This window comes from Balaenoptera ricei, chromosome 10 (assembly GCF_028023285.1).
Source record: "Balaenoptera ricei isolate mBalRic1 chromosome 10, mBalRic1.hap2, whole genome shotgun sequence".
Classification (NCBI taxonomy): domain Eukaryota; kingdom Metazoa; phylum Chordata; class Mammalia; order Artiodactyla; family Balaenopteridae; genus Balaenoptera; species Balaenoptera ricei.
Genome location: NC_082648.1, coordinates 49,207,225 through 49,223,581, shown reverse-complemented (window position 1 = coordinate 49,223,581; position 16,357 = coordinate 49,207,225). Strand labels below are relative to the sequence as shown.

Below are 16,357 nucleotides of genomic sequence, written 5' to 3'. Positions count from 1 at the left end.
CAACGCAGCCATAAATAAACAAATAAATAAATAAATAAATTTTTTTTTTTTTAAATTCAATCTGACATTTTTTTTTGATTTTTAAAAAAAATTTTTATTGGAGTATAGTTGATTTACAATGTTGTGTTAGTTTCAGGTGTACAGCAAAGTGAATCAGTTATACATATACATACATCCACTCTTTTTTAGATTCTTTTCCCATATAGGTCATTACAGAGTACTGAGTAGAGTTGCCTGTGCTATACAGTTGGTCCTTGTTAGTTATCTATTTCATATATAGTAGTGTGTATACATCAATCCCAATCTCCCAATTTATCCCTCTCCCCATTTTTCCCCCCAGTAACCGTAAGTTTGTTTTCTACATCTGTGACTCTATTTCTGTTTTGTAAATAAGTTCATTTGTACCATTTTTTTTAGATTCTACATAAAAGCGATAGCATATGATATTTGTCTTTCTCTGCCTGACTTACTTCACTCACTATGACAATCTGTAGGTTCATCCATGTTGCTGCAGATGGCATTATTTTGTTCTTTTTTATGGCTGAGTAATATTCCACTGTATATATGTACCACATCTTCTTTATCCACTCCTCTGTTGATGGACATTTAGGTTGCTTCCATGTCTTGGCTATTGTAAATAGTGCTGCTGTGAACATTGGGATGCATGTATCTTTTCAAATTATGTTTTTCTCCAGATATATGCCCAGGAGTGGGATTGCTGGATCATATGGTAGTTCTATATTTAGTTTTCTAAGGAACCTCCATACTGTTCTCCATAATGGTTATACCAGTTTACATTCCCACCAACAGTGTGGGAGGAGTCCCTTTTCTCCACACCCTCTCCAGCATTTATTGTTTGTAGATTTCTTGATGATGGCCATTCTGACCGGTGTGGTGTGAGGTGGTACCTCATTGTAGTTTTGATTTGCATTTCTCTAATACTGATGTTGAGCATCTTTTCATATACTATTTGGCCATCTATATGTCTTCTTTGGAGAATGACATTTGTTTTTTAACTGGAGAGTTTAGTTTACTTATATTGATAGTGATTACTAATACACCTGGATTATTTCTACATTCTTCCTATATGCTTTTCACTTTTTGTCCTTTTCCTATTTCTTTTTTTAATCAAGGAAATGGGAATTATTGAAACTTTAAAAATATGAAAGGGAATTTAAATAATTTTTACATAGGCAAGATGTACTCATTGCAGAAAATAAGAAAACACAGATAAGGAACAAGAATTTCTAAAATGCAACCAAACATTCCATATTCATTACCTTCATGTATATCTGTCGATACTTTTATTATTTTCCATATGTTCACTTAGATTGGTTATAATGAGATTTGTGCACATATATAGTGTTGAAGTTTTTGAGGAGGAAAATTATACTATTGAATAATATTTAAGGGCATTTCCTTAACAGTATAGGATAGACTGGAGGAGAGAGATTAGCATCATAAAATGCAAAACAAAGAGGCTACTGTAGTTCTCTAAGCATAAGATAAAAGCATGGTTAAAGTGCATTTGAGTACTCAGCACCTACTTATCCTTGATAAATGTCACTAAAAGCCAAAAAAGTCACACTAAGTTTTAAAGAAAATCTACATATCCCACCGTTATTAATGTAAGACATTAAGTCATAATTCAAGCATAATTTAAAGTCACTGAACCTTAGCTCTTTAATGATATCATAAATCTCAGCTGTGTGAAACAGAAATCAGCCCACTTTTGCAACATCTTGACAAGTGATTGTAAGATGAATTAATCAAACGTCTGTTCATCTACATGTTGTCAAATTACATTGGGGAGATAGTTTCACTCAATCAACCAATTGTTTAAATGTTGCAGAAATATAGCCTTCGTTTTAAAATCAAAACTGGCAGCATTTCTTTTGCAAGTTGCCAAGTCTGGGGCTATTAAAGGTTGTCCTGTCCCAAGAACTTTCCACTTGTAGCTGTCAAAAGATCTTTTTTCTTAATTAAGCCAAAATAGCTGGATGTCTGAGCTACTTCCTGATTGCAAATTAAGTGTCTTTGGAAACCATTCTATGTCTTCCAGGCCTAGAGGCCAATCCGTGGTGCTCTTAAGATTTATGTACTCTCTGGCAGGGAAAGCAGGAGGACGGGATGCCACAAGGACAGAAGGCACTGTTCAGGGAGGCAAGTATTCTTGGGTGGGACTTACCAGAGGAGGAGATGTGTCCGCTGGGGGGTGTGTGCTGTCATGAACGGTTTCTGGAAACTGCCAGGCCAGCCTTGTTCCCACACTATGAGGACCTTTGAGAAAGGCAACCAATATCCTTACCCTGCAAAGTTCCTGTCTTCGTCCTGAACACCCACACTGATCTGTCCTGTGCTCAACAGCCTCGTTCTTCCAGGTCAGAGTTCTGGGTAGTTCCCTGAAAATGGCCACATACTACTTTTTAGACCTGATACTTAGCATCATTTTCATTTTCCCACTTTAAGTTTCTTCATTTTCCTTTTATTCATTTCAACACACACACACATTCTTCTGAGTACATAAAATGTGCTAGGTGCTAGGCACTTGGCTAGATTCAGGAGATATTGCGATAAATCATCTAGAAATAATTTGTGCATTCTCCGAACTCGTGAATACATGAGCTCAGAACACAGATGGCAAACGCATTATTCACATTCACTCTTGAGCCTTCAACCATCCTGGATAACCATCACCCCCAGACAACCCCAACCCAGGAGTCTTTATTTTTGAAATGACTCAAATAAATAGTCCTTCTGAAAATGTGGCCAAGTAGGACCCAGACAGAGAGATGTCTTGGGTAAAGGCTGCAATCTGCTCAGAGTCACGTCACATCCGATCTGGACATACAGGTGAAGGACAACACATAAAAGGAATAATTCACTTTCTCTATGCTAAATACAGCTGCCTGTTTTTGGTGGCTGGGTGTTGTTTTCCTTTTCCCATTTTGAGAAACTCTCTTTCTTCAATGAAAATTCAGTGGTGAATCACTGAGACCCCACAAGGAGAGAAGTGTGCTCCGTGGAGGACACCTGTGGAAAGGGCCACCATGGCAGTTCCCGCAGAGTGGGTCTGCTGGGCACACAGCCATCCCCCCCAGGCTGGCTCTGACCCAGGTTACGGGAATGCGAAAGATCTGCTTTAATCTAACCAAAATAAGAGCAGGCAGTCTTAAAGATTTTAAAGAAAAAAAAAATCTGGTTCTACCTTTGACCCAGGCTATTTTTCTTCAAATATTTAAAGTTCAAACGCACCGTGTCCTTATACTTTTATTTCAAACCAGACAGTCACTCTTACTATATTTGATCACCCTCTTATTTTAATTGGCACACTTGCTTAATAATAAAGTATGGGCTGGACGTTAGCCTAATATATCATGTGTATAATAATATCGGAACCTTTTTTCTTACTTATTAACTAGGAAATACATAAAATACTGACCTTGTGGGTAAATGACTTTCGCATCCATTTTTAATCATTATTATGTTGCTAAAGAGTTGCAAGGGTAAGGTTTTAACATGGCTCCTGGGAGATTTATACCAGTCTTTATGGAACACATTGCCCACAGCTGTGGTGAAATATCCATCACTAAAAATCACAACACTTTTTATTCCACATCAGTGACATCACTGGTATAATTTAACCTTAATTCACACGTGGGAAGCAGTTGTCTACCAAGGCGAAATGATCCTCAAACTGATTCTAAGGATGAGGGAGAATTGCAACATAAAGCAATGTTATGATTTTATTTGCATTCGCCGTTAATGTCATTTTCCAAATATTTGGATAAGATTCTCAAAGGCCATACTTCTCTCCCTATGACAGCAGATGATAATCTCAAGACACTTCTTAAAGTATTAATAGCAATACAGTTTTCCATAAGGCCACTGTACTGCCCAAGATTCCTCAGCTTTTTAATTACCCATGTTCTAAAGGTTTTTTTTGTCCCATAAAGACTTTCTGTTTAGAAATGTGACAGTGAGGCTATTAGTCTCTAAAACCTAAACTGGTATCCTCTGAGAATCTTGATGAGGAATCTGAAATTGTACCAGGAAGAATACCAATAACAGGTGGATTTTTATAGGCTATTTGGGTTCTCATTGATATAGAGTAAGAAAGAGAGAAACAAATGGAAGAGGCCCATTATAAAGTCTCTGTTGTCTTATCTCTGATATTGACTTGTTTCATGATAACTTGAATGTCACCCTATATCCTTCTGTTGGGCGGCATCAGATTATCCTACAGGATGAAATAAGCCCCAAATTCCTTTTCAGTTAATGAGAACTAGCCTTCTCCTTGACTTCCTTCTTCCAAATAAGAGAAAATAAATGTGTTCCAATGGGAGAATATGATCAAGGAGGCAGAGGGGAGGACCACGTAAGGGCACTCATCTGCAAGGAGCACATTCTGCTCCAGGGAAATATCTGCAACCAGAAATGCAAAGCTTCTAATAGTCACAGATTATGTGACAGCTTTGGGGATGCAGGCCTTCAATGAAGTCTGACTGATTATTAAGCCATGCCAGACCTTGCTCCAGCATGGAGTTTCAGTGGTCAACATAACCAACTTCCCACTCAGCCAGAGGGCTTGCCTTCTGGTGGAGGACGTAAGCAGTAATATATATAGTAATATATATATACATATAGAATATGTGTACAATGTAATTTCAGAAAGTGATACTACAAACACAAAAAATAGGTCTGGTAAGGACTAGAGATTGCCCAGGGGCATGGAGGGGAGGGAAGCTATTTTGAAGCTGCAGTAAGAAAAGTTTCTCTGGCAGGTGAAATTTGAGCGGTGACCTTAGTGAGGCAAGAACGAGCTAGAGGGTGATCAGGGAAGCACATTCTAGGTCCAGTGAACAGCAGCAGAAACCATCCTCAGGTGAGAAAAACCTTGGTATGTTCCAGAAATAAAAGGAAGGGGAGCAAGGGTGGTGTTGCCAGAGTGAGAGTGGTTCAATATCAGTGGAGTGGTGGGAAATGAGGTTGGGGAAGAAAGCAGATCCTGTGGGGCCTCGTGGACCACGGGGAAAACTTTGGATTTTATTCCAAGTGTGAGAAAAACCACGGGAAGATTTTGAGCAAGAGAGGAGAGGGATCTGGTTTATCTTTAAAAAGAAGATTTGGGCTGCTTGGTGGAGAATTGATTATGGGGATGCAAGAGAGGCATCAGAGATTGGGTAATAGGCTCTTCCATGAATCCAGGGGAGAGAGGATTATGGCTGGAACAGGCGAGTGGGAGTGGAGGTGCTGAGACTAGTGAGAATTAGCACACATTCTGAAAACACAGCTGACAGGACTTGCTGATGAGGGAGGTAGGTTGTAAGCTGTCAGAGAGAGAAGAGTTGTGGAGTCCGTGGCTGTGGGACAGGCAGTGCTACCAGCTGAGATGGCTGTTCACGGATCACTGTCAGTCTGCCTAGGGCCTCAAAGGCTCAACGAGCTCCCATCATGGGGAAGAAGCCAGTACACACACAGACACACACACACACACACAGAGTCACACATCCTCTGATGAGTGCTGTAATAGAAATATACTCAGGAATTTCCTGATCTCTGGATCTTCCATAACTTTTATTTAAGCACTTCTTTTGTCTTAGACAACTGAATAGTGTGGCCTGTCGGGATATCTGATATTTCATTTCTGGCTCATTGTACACATTTCTTCGTACAGCAGCATATATTGTTTTCTATCATCTAAGTATCTATTGCTTGGCACCACAACATGTATTCTCCTCATCCATGTAAACATATGGGCAAGTATCCCTCTTTTTTCCAAATTTCCATACTGGTCCCAGGCAACCTCAATCACTCACAATAGAATCATAGTGTCTTTTTCTTTGCTCTTTATGATTTGTCTACATTTGACAGAGCAGGGTGGGAAGAGAGAGGAGTTTCAGGCACTCATGGTAAGGGTTTCATCACCCACAGAAAGAAACCATAAGAAACGCTACGTGGTAATACAGGAAAATTAGTCCCCGACAATTCCAGAGGAGCACTTTGCAGATTCTCAAACTGTGGAGGGTGTGTTAAAATGCAGATCCTCAGAACCTATCTGTAGAATTTCTGATTCAGTAAGTTGGGAAAAGGGCCAAATAGTCTTTATGTGGGTAAGCCTCCCCTGTATCTGATGCTAGAGTTATACTGGCCACCCTTGGAGAAACACTAGTATCTGTTAATTGTATCATTGTATCCTATGCCTTCTAAATGGTAGACAGAGGAATCATATTCAATATAAAGTTTTAGAGCTAAGGATAATAAAAGAAGATAGATAGTTTAAAGTTTCTATGAACTAAACCTCCTTCTATTCTTTTAAATATCAGAGTTTCAAGAAGATGATTGCTCTTAATTTCAGATCTAGTCACATATAAAACACATCTGAGTTCCCAAATATGGATTGTCTTAGGCTATTCCAGTTATTTTTAATGGAGTCAAGCAGGCTACATTTGAGTGATTTTATAAAAGCTGATTTTTTAAAAAAATTATGTTTTTGCCTAGGGTAAAACTTTTAGGAAGAGCTTTTGTGACTGCAGTCAGTATCTTTGCATTATGCATAATTTTGTTTCTAACATTCTCATCTTGGATCACAAGAAGTCAAGTATAATTACTAACAAGATGGAGAATTCTACCCTCACCTTGAGACATTAACATCTACTCTCACTAACACTATAGGAAAAGGTTCAAAGTTACAAGGAAAATATATGGTACATTTTATTGTTCTCTTCCCAAGCATATGAATTTCAGTGAATAATCACAAACTTCAGGAAAATGATTATCATCAACTTCTAATGCTATAGAATCCTTTTGGAACAGATCCGCCAGCATTTAATGTAATTATAATTATCCATGTTTCCATTAACTTCCTAGGTGTACTTTCATTAGGTGAAATAAAGGTTTTGTACAAATTTCTGTTTTTAAGATACTCCTTGGCTTTTAAAAATTTTACCACTACATTAAATAATTTAATGTTCTAGGACAAACTGTTCAGCTAAACTTTATTTTTAATAACATATTTAAGAAATATCTGAAAAAATCAATACACTTGTAAATTAATTATTTTTGTGTAGAGTCTCATAAAATCATAGATGAGAGCTCTTAATCCATTAAAAATTAATTCACAACTTTTAACACAGGGTAGCTTGTATCTCTAGCATTTTCTCTTATAATATTAGAAAATATAGATTTTTATCAGAATTACAGCAAGTTCATTTTCATGATGTCTATTATATTATTCATAATAAAATTATTTGTCATGGTGATGGATGGCTTAATAAGTATAAGCTAAGATAATGAAAGCTACTATCTTATAACTTGAGTTGGGTCTTTGAATGAGAGAAAGACTCTAATTCAAACATCACTGAAGGGACCTGGGCAGAGTCCCCTAAAGAAGGGAAGCCTTTGAGTTGCTCGTGGAGCAATGGATTTGAAGGGTAGCCTTTTTCAAAAAGCTGTTTGGGAAACTAGAGTTCAAAACTAGCTGATCTGGGACACTTTTAAAAAAATTTCTCCGTATCCTATACAAGAGTTTAAAAAGCATAAAAATTAGCATTAGCTAATAAACCAAAAACTAAAAGAGAATTCTGCTATCACATGCAAAGTGTCTCAACAATTGAAATATAATCTCTAGTATTAATATTTCATTTCTCTGGCCTTCTTGGATCAAATGTATCCCATTCACGGTTCCCCTAGTTAGGTACAGCCCTAGACAAAATTGTAAAGAAAGCAAAGCCTGTTTCCCTTTCTACATCTTTTTGTCTCTTCTGACTATCAACCACCAACGTTCTTCTGCAAGCCATATGTAGTTTCACAGAACATCGACCCTAAATGCCAACGCCACCTTATGCAACATTCCTGGAAGTGGGGGTGTACTGACATTACAGAAGAGAACTTTAGGGAGACAGTCATGCCTAAGCATATACAGTTAATCTCTAATGGTGAGATTTCAAGCACCATTCTGATACCCAGGCAGGGACACCAACTTTTATAAATCAGAACCTAAAGCGACTAATTCATACATCTGCATAAGACAAATATTTTCTCCCAAACTTGGATCAATGAAGACAGGAGGGAAGAAGGAAGGAAGGAAAGGAGAGGGAGTGACTGTAATTGATCATCTTCAAGAATTACCAGGCAGGTTTCCTTGCTTCCCTTATTGATCCCAGTCTGCTGACTGGATCCCCCTTCTCTTGAGCACTAAGGAAGACCCTGGAAACCCTTGTTTCTTCTGACGCTAGTGGAAAGCAGTGTGCACAGTGGTTAAGAGAATACACTGTGGAGTCACACTGCCTGGGTTCGAATCCCAGCTCTACCACAGACAAATTCCTTAGCATCTCCATACCTCAATTTCCTTATCTGCTAACACAGGGATGATACCTTACATGGTGGTTGCAAGAAATAACTGAGTTAATACATACTGAATATTTAGAGAATAATAAGAATGGTGAGAGCTTGACAAATATTGAATATCCTCATTTGTGGAGGTGCAAGCTTCTGTTACTTCCACTACATCTTACAAGGCAAATAAACAGAAGGAAGACATTTCTGTTCCTCACAAGGGTGCTAGAGGAACAGTAGTACATGGAAGAAAGAATTAAGAAGAACTGCAGGAGAGATTGGTTCAAGATGGCAGAGTAGAAAGACATGCTCTCACTCCCTCTTGCGAGAGCACCAGAACCACAACTAACTGCTGAACAATCATCGACAGGAAGACATTGGAACTAACCAAAAAAGATACCCCACATCCAAACACAAAGGAGAAGCCACAGTGAGACGGTAGGAGGGGTGCAATCACAATAAAACCAAATCCCATAACTGCTAGGTGGGTGACTCACAAACTGGAGAACACTTATACCACAGAAGTCCACCCACTGGAGTGCAGGTTCTGAGCCCCACACCAGGCTTCCGACCCTGGAGTTCCGGCAACAGGAGGAGGAATTCCTAGAGAAACAGACTTTGAAGGCTAATGGGATTTCATTACAGGACTTCGACAGGACAGGGGGAAGCAGACGCTCCACTCTTGGAAGGCACACACAAAATAGTGTGCACACTGGGACCCAGGGGAAGGAGCGGTGACCCCATAGAAGACTGAACCAGACCTACCTGCTAGTGTTGGAGGGTCTCCTGCAGAGGCGAGGGGTGTCTGCGTCTCACCATGAGGACAAGGACACTGGCAGCAGAAGTTCTGGGAAGTACTCCTTGGCGTGAGCCCTCCCAGAGTCTGCCATTAGCCCCACTAAAGAGCCCAGGTAGGCTGCAGTGTTGGGTCGCCTAAGGCCAAACAATCAACAGGGAGGGAACCCAGACCTAACCATCAGCAGAAAAGCGGATTAAAGTTTTACTGAGCTCTGCCCACCAGAGCAACAGCCAGCTCTACACACCACCAGTCCCTCCCATCAGGAAACTTGCACAAGCCTCTTAGATAGCCTCATCCACCAGAGGGCAGACAGCAGAAGCAAGAAGAACTACAATCCTGCAGCCTGTGGAACAAAAACCACATTCACAGAAAGATAGACAAGATGAAAAGGCAGAGGGCTATGTACCACATGAAGGAACAAGATAAAACCCCAGAAAAACAACTAAATGAAGTGGAGATAGGCAACCTTCCAGAAAAACAATTCAGAATAATGATAGTGAAGATGATCCAGGACCTCAGAAAAAGAATGGAGGCAAAGATCGAGAAGATGCAAGAAATGTTTAACAAAGACATAGAAGAATTAAAGAACAAACAAACAGAGATGAACAATACAATAACTGAAATGAAAAATACACTAGAAGTAATCAATAGTAGAATAACTGGGGCAGAAGAACGGATAAGTGACCTGGAAGACAAAATGGTGGAATTCACTACTGTGGAACAGAATAAAAAAAGAATGAAAAGAAATGAAGACAGCCTAAGAGACTTCTGGGACAACATTAAACTCAACAAGGTTCACATTATAGGAGTCTCAGAAGGAGAAGAGAGAGAGAAAGGAGCAGAGAAAATATTTGAAGAGATTATAGTCGAAAACTTCCCTAACATAGGAAAGGAAATAGCCACCCAACTCCAGGAAGCACAGCGAGTCCCATACAGGATAAACCCAAGGAGAAACACGCCAAGACACATAGTAATCAAATTGGCAAAAATTAAAGACAAAGAAAAATTATTGAAAGCAGTGAGGGAAAAATGACAAATAACATACAAGGGAACTCCCATAAGGTTAACAGCTGATTTCTCAGCAGAAACTCTACAAGCCAGAAGGGAGTGGCATGATATACTTAAAGTGATGAAAGGGAAGAAACTACAACCAAGATTACTCTACCCGGCAAGGATCTCATTTAGATTCAGTGGAGAAATCAAAATCTTTACAGACAAGCAAAAGCTAAGAGAATTCAGCACCACCAAACCAGCTCTACAACAAATGCTAAAGGAACTTCTCTAAGTGGGAAACACAAGAGAAGAAAAGGACCTACAAAAACAAACCCAAAACAATTAAGAAAATGGTCATAGGAACATACATATTGATAATTACCTTAAACGTGAATGGATTAAATGCTCCAACCAAAAGACACAGGCTTGAATGGATACAATAACAAGACCCATATATATGCTGTCTACAAGAGACACACTTCAGACCTAGGGACACATACAGACTGAAAGTGAGGGGATGGAAAAAGATATTCCATGCAAATGGAAAGCAAAAAAAAGCTGGAGAAGCAATACTCATATCAGATAAAATAGACTTTAAAATAAAGAATGTTACAAGAGACAAGGAAGTACACTACATAATGATCCAGGGATCAATCCAAGAAGAAGATATAACAATTATAAATATATATGCACCCAACATAGGAGCACCTCAATACATAAGGCAACTGCTAACAGCTATAAAAGAGGAAATCAGCAGTGACCCAATAATAGTGGAGGACTTTAAAACCTCACTTACACCAATGGACAGATCATCCAAACAGAAAATTAATAAGGAAACACAAGCTTTAAATGACATAATAGACCAGATAGATTTAATTGATATTTATAGGACATTCCATCCAAAAACAGCAGATTACACTTTCTTCTCAAGTGCGCACAGAACATTCTCCAGGATAGATCAAATCTTGGGCCACAAATCAAGCCTCAGTAAATTTAAGAAAATTGAAATCATATCAAGCATCTTTTCTGACCACAACGCTGTGAGATTAGAAATGAATTACAGGGAAAAAAACGTAAAAAACACAAACACATGGAGGCTAAACAATAGGTTACTAAATAACCAAGAGAACACTGAAGAAATCAAAGAGGAAATCAAAAAATACCTAGAGACAAATGACAATGAAAACACGACGATCTAAAACCTATGGGATGCAGCAAAAGCAGTTCTAAGAGGGAAGTTTATAGCTATACAAGCCGACCTCAAGAAACAAGAAAAATCTCAAATAAACAATCTAACCTTATACCTAAAGGAACTAGAGAAAGAAGAACAAACAAAACCTAAAGTTAGCAGAAGGAAAGAAATCATAAAGATCAGAGCAGAAATAAATGAAATAGAAACAAAGAAAACAATAGCAAAGATCAACAAAACTAAAAGCTGGTTCTTTGAGAAGATAAACAAAATTGATAAACCATTAGCCAGACTCATCAAGAAAAAGAGGGAGAGGACTCAAATCAATAAAATTAGAAATGAAAAAGGAGAAGTTACAACAGACACCGCAGAAATACAAAGCATCCTAAGAGACTACTACAAGCAACTCTATGCCAATAAAATGGACAACCTGGAAGAAATGGACAAATTCTTAGAAAGGTATAACCTTCCAAGACTGAACCAGGAAAAAATAGAAAATATGAACAGACCAATCCCAAGTAATGAAATTGAAACTGTGATTAAAAATCTTCCAACAAACAAAAGTCCAGAACCAGATGGCTTCACAGGTGAATTCTATCAAACCTTTAGAGAAGAGCTAACACCCATCCTTCTCAAACTCTTCCCAAAAATTGCAGAGGAAGGAACACTCTCAAACTCATTCCATGAGGCGACCATCACCCTGATACCAAAACCAGACAAAGATATTACAAAAAAAGAAAATTATAGACCAACATCACTGATGAATATAGATGCAAAAATCCTCAACAAAATACTAGCAAACAGAATCCAACAACACATTAAAAGGATCATACACCATGATCAAGTGGGATTTATCCCAGGGATGCAAGGATTCTTCAACATATGCAAATCAATCAATGTGATACACCATATTAACAAATTGAAGAATAAAAACCATATGATCATCTCAATAGATGCAGAAAAAGCTTTTTACAAAATTCAACACCCATTTATGATAAAAACTCTCCAGAAAGTGGGCATAGAGGGAACCTACCTCAACATCATAAAGGCCATATACGACAAACCCATAGCAAACATCATTCTCAATGGTGAAAAACTGAAAGCATTTCCTCTAAGATCAGGAACAAGACAAGGATGTCCACTCTCACCAGTATTATTCAACATAGTTTTGGAAGTCCTAGCCACAGCAATCAGAGAAGAAAAAGAAATGAAAGGAATACAAATTGGAAAAGAAGAAGTAAAACTGTCACTGTTTGCAGATGACATGATACTATACACAGAGAATCCTAAACATGCCACCAGAAAACTACTAGAGCTAATCAATGAATTTGGTAAAGTTGCAGGATACAAAATTAATGCACAGAAATCTCTTGCATTCCTATACAATAATGATGAAAAATCTGAAAGAGAAATTAAGGAAACACTTCCATTTACCATTGCAATGAAAAGAATAAAATACCTAGGAATAAACCTACCTAGGGAGACAAAAGACCTGCATGCAGAATACTATAAGACACTGATGAAAGAAATTAAAGATGATACCAACAGATGGAGCGTTATACCATGTTCTTGGATTGGAAGAATCAATACTGTGAAAATGACTACACTACCCAAAGCAATCTACAGATTCAATGCAATCCCTATCAAATTACCAATGGCATTTTTTACAGAACTAGAACAAATCATCTTAAAATTTGTATGGAGACACAAAAGACCCCGAATAGCCAAAGCAGTCTTGAGGGAAAAAAATGGAGCTGGAGGAATCAGACTCCCTGACTTCATACTATACTACAAAGCTACAGTAATCAAGACAATATGGTACTGGCACAAAAACAGAAACATAGATCAATGGAACAAGATAGAAAGCCCAGAGATAAACCCACACACCTATGGTCAACTAATCTATGACAAAGGAGGCAAGGATATACAATGGAGAAAAGACAGTCTCTTCAATAAGTGCTGCTGGGAAAACTGGACAGCTACATGTAGAAGAATGAAATTAGAACACTCCCTAACACCATACACAAAAATAAACTGAAAATGGATTCGAGACCTAAATATAAGACTGGACACTATAAAACTCTTAGAGGAAAACATAGAAAGAACACTCTTTGTTATAAGTCACAGCAAGATCTTTTTTGAGCCACCTCCTAGAATAATGGAAATAAAAACAAAAATAAACAAATGGGACCTAATGAAAGTTCAAAGCTTTTGCACAGCAAAGGAAACCATAAACAAGATGAAAAGACAACCCTCAGAATGGGAGAAAATATTTGCAAATGAAGCAACAGACAAAGGATTAATCTCCGAAATATATAAACAGCTCATGCAGCTCAATATTAAAGAAACAAACAACCCAATCCAAAAATGGGCAGAAGACCTAAATAGACATTTCTCCAAAGAAGACATACAGACGGTCACGAAGCACATGAAAAGCTGCTCAACAGCACTAATTATTAGAGAAATGCAAATGAAAACTACAATGAGGTATCACCTCACACTAGTTAGAATGGGCATCATCAGAAAATCTACAAACAACAAATGCTGGAGAGGGTGTGGAGAAAAGGGAACCCTCTTGCACTGTTGGTGGGAATGTAAATGGATACAGCCACTATGGAGAACACTTTGGAGGTTCCTTAAAAACCTAAAAATAGAATTACTGTATGACCCAGCAATCCCACTACTGGGCATATACCCAGAGAAAACCATAATTCAAAAAGACATATGCACCCCAATGTTGATTGCAGCACTATTTACAATAGCCAGGGCATGGAAGCAACCTTAATGCCCATCAACAAATGAATGGATAAAGAAGTTGTGGTACCTATATAGAATGGAATATTACTCAGCCATAAAAAGGAATGAAATTGGGTCATTTGTAGAGACATGGATGGATCTAAAGACTGTCATACAGAGTGATGTAAGTCAGAAAGAGAAAAACAAATATCATATATTAACGCATATATGTGTAACCTAGAAAAATGGTACAGATGAACCGGTTTGCAGGGCAGAAATTGAGACACAGATGTAGAGAAGAAACATACGGACACCAAGGGGGGAAAGTGGCAGGGGGTGGGGTGGTGTGATGAATTGGGAGATTGGGATTGACATGTATATAGTAATATGTATAAAATGGATAACTAATAAGAACCTGCTGTATAAAAATAAAATAAAATTAAATTTAAAAAAAACTGTAATTAGAAGACCTAAATAGGCATTTCTGCAAAGAAGACATACAGATGGGCAAGAGGTACATGAAAAGATGCTCAACATCACTAATTATTTGAAAAATGCAAATCAAAACTACAATGAGGTATCACCTCACACCAGTCAGAATGGCCATCATCAAAAAGTCTACAAACAATAAACGCTGGAGAGGGTGTGGAGAAAAGGGAACCCTCATGCACTGTTGGTAGGAATGTAAACTGATGCAAGCACTATGGAGAACAGTATGGAGGTTCCTTAAAAAACTAAAAATAGAGCTATCATCTGATCCAGCAATCCCACTCCTGGGCATATATCGAGAAAAAAACACAGTTCTAAAGGATACGTGCATCCCAGTGTTCACTGTAGCGCTGTGTACGGTAGCCACAACATGGAAGCAACCTAAATGTCCATTGACAGATGAATGGATAAAGAAGATGTGGTACACATATACAGTGGAATATTACTCAGCCATTAAAAAGAATGAAACAATGCCACTTGCAGCACCATGGATGGACCTAGAGATTATCATACTAAGTGAAGTAAGTCAGACAAAGACACACTCATATGATATCACTTATATGGGGAATCTAAAAAAAAATGATGCAAATGAACTTATTTACAAAAGAGAAACAGGCTCAAAGACTTACAGAACGAACTTATGGATCCTGGGGGAGGGTGGGGGTGTGGGTGTGGGGAGGGATAGACTGGGAGTTTGGGATTGACATATACACACTGCTATATTTAAAATAACCTACAAGGACCCTACTGTATAGCACAGGGCACTCTGCTCAATATTATTTAACAACCTAAATGGGAAAAGAATTTGAAAAAGAATAGATACAAGTATATGTATAACTGAATCACTTTGCTGTACATCTGAAACTAACACAACATTGTTAATCAACTGTATTCCAATATAAAATTAAAAAAAAATAAATTTTAAAAAAAGAACTGCAGTTATTTAATCTGCAAAGAGGAAAGCTAAGGACTATTTCTGGTAATAGCTTCTGTTTTGCCCAGAAGAAGCAGAAACGCTCAAATGGCAGCAAGAGAGCAGAGGGAATTCATTTATGTGGGCTCTAAAGATAAATGCTCAGACTGAAAAAGTTGTTCAAGTCTGAGATCACTGCCATGGGAGTGGAGGAGGCTGCCTGCTGCAGACATGGTTGTGCTGGGGGCAAGCAGATAAGCAAGGTGCCCCCGAAAGCTTCTTCATGCTCTGTGTCAGTATTTCCCGGGAAATCTTTTTGTATGTATGTTTAAACATAATAGAAGTGTGTAAATCTCTGGGCTGAAAACTTAAGATTTTAGCAGGAAAGTATTTGTTCTGCCTTCAGTGTAATATGAGCACAGTGTCATGTTGAAAGGGACCCGATAAAGCCGAAAATCCTTCTTCATTCTCCATTTGAAAATACTTAAACAGAACAATATTGGGAATTCTGTAGCTTGATAGTGATCCTTAGATTTAGGGACAGATACAGAGTTTTGAATTCAGGGAATTTGATTTTGAGACTATTCATGACAAAGTCACCTTAATAGTTTGATAGTCAGGTCTGGGTGAATATCCAATGTGTAAGAGAATGAAACTATAAATAAAAGCAGTAAGTAACTCATTTATAAGCCCTCTTCTGGTTTGGAAATGCAAATTAATTCTTAGTATATAGGCCAATTGTTCATCTAAGAAGTGGGAGAAAAATATTCTTCAGAAAAGTTCCCAGGAGGGATATGGGAATATTTTTAGTAAATATGTCTAATCATTCTTTTTGACCTCATGGCACAAATCATAACAAATTGAGTTATACAGTAACTTTCTGAGATGGCATAACAAAATT

General features: G+C 38.1%; 1 long non-coding RNA gene across 2 annotated transcripts in view; it reads right to left on the bottom strand.

Moving 5' to 3' along the window:
* The window catches only part of LOC132373357 (uncharacterized), a 240,825-nt gene that overhangs the window by 219,990 nt on the left and 4,478 nt on the right, over positions 1–16,357 (bottom strand). Inside the window, exon 1 of one of the 2 annotated variants that reach the window (XR_009505410.1) lies at positions 2,309–2,397. The exons of the other annotated variant lie outside the window; for it this stretch is intronic. This is a non-coding gene — a long non-coding RNA (uncharacterized LOC132373357). Of the gene's footprint in view, positions 1–2,308; positions 2,398–16,357 lie in introns of those variants that run through there. 2 annotated transcript variants of the gene reach the window in all.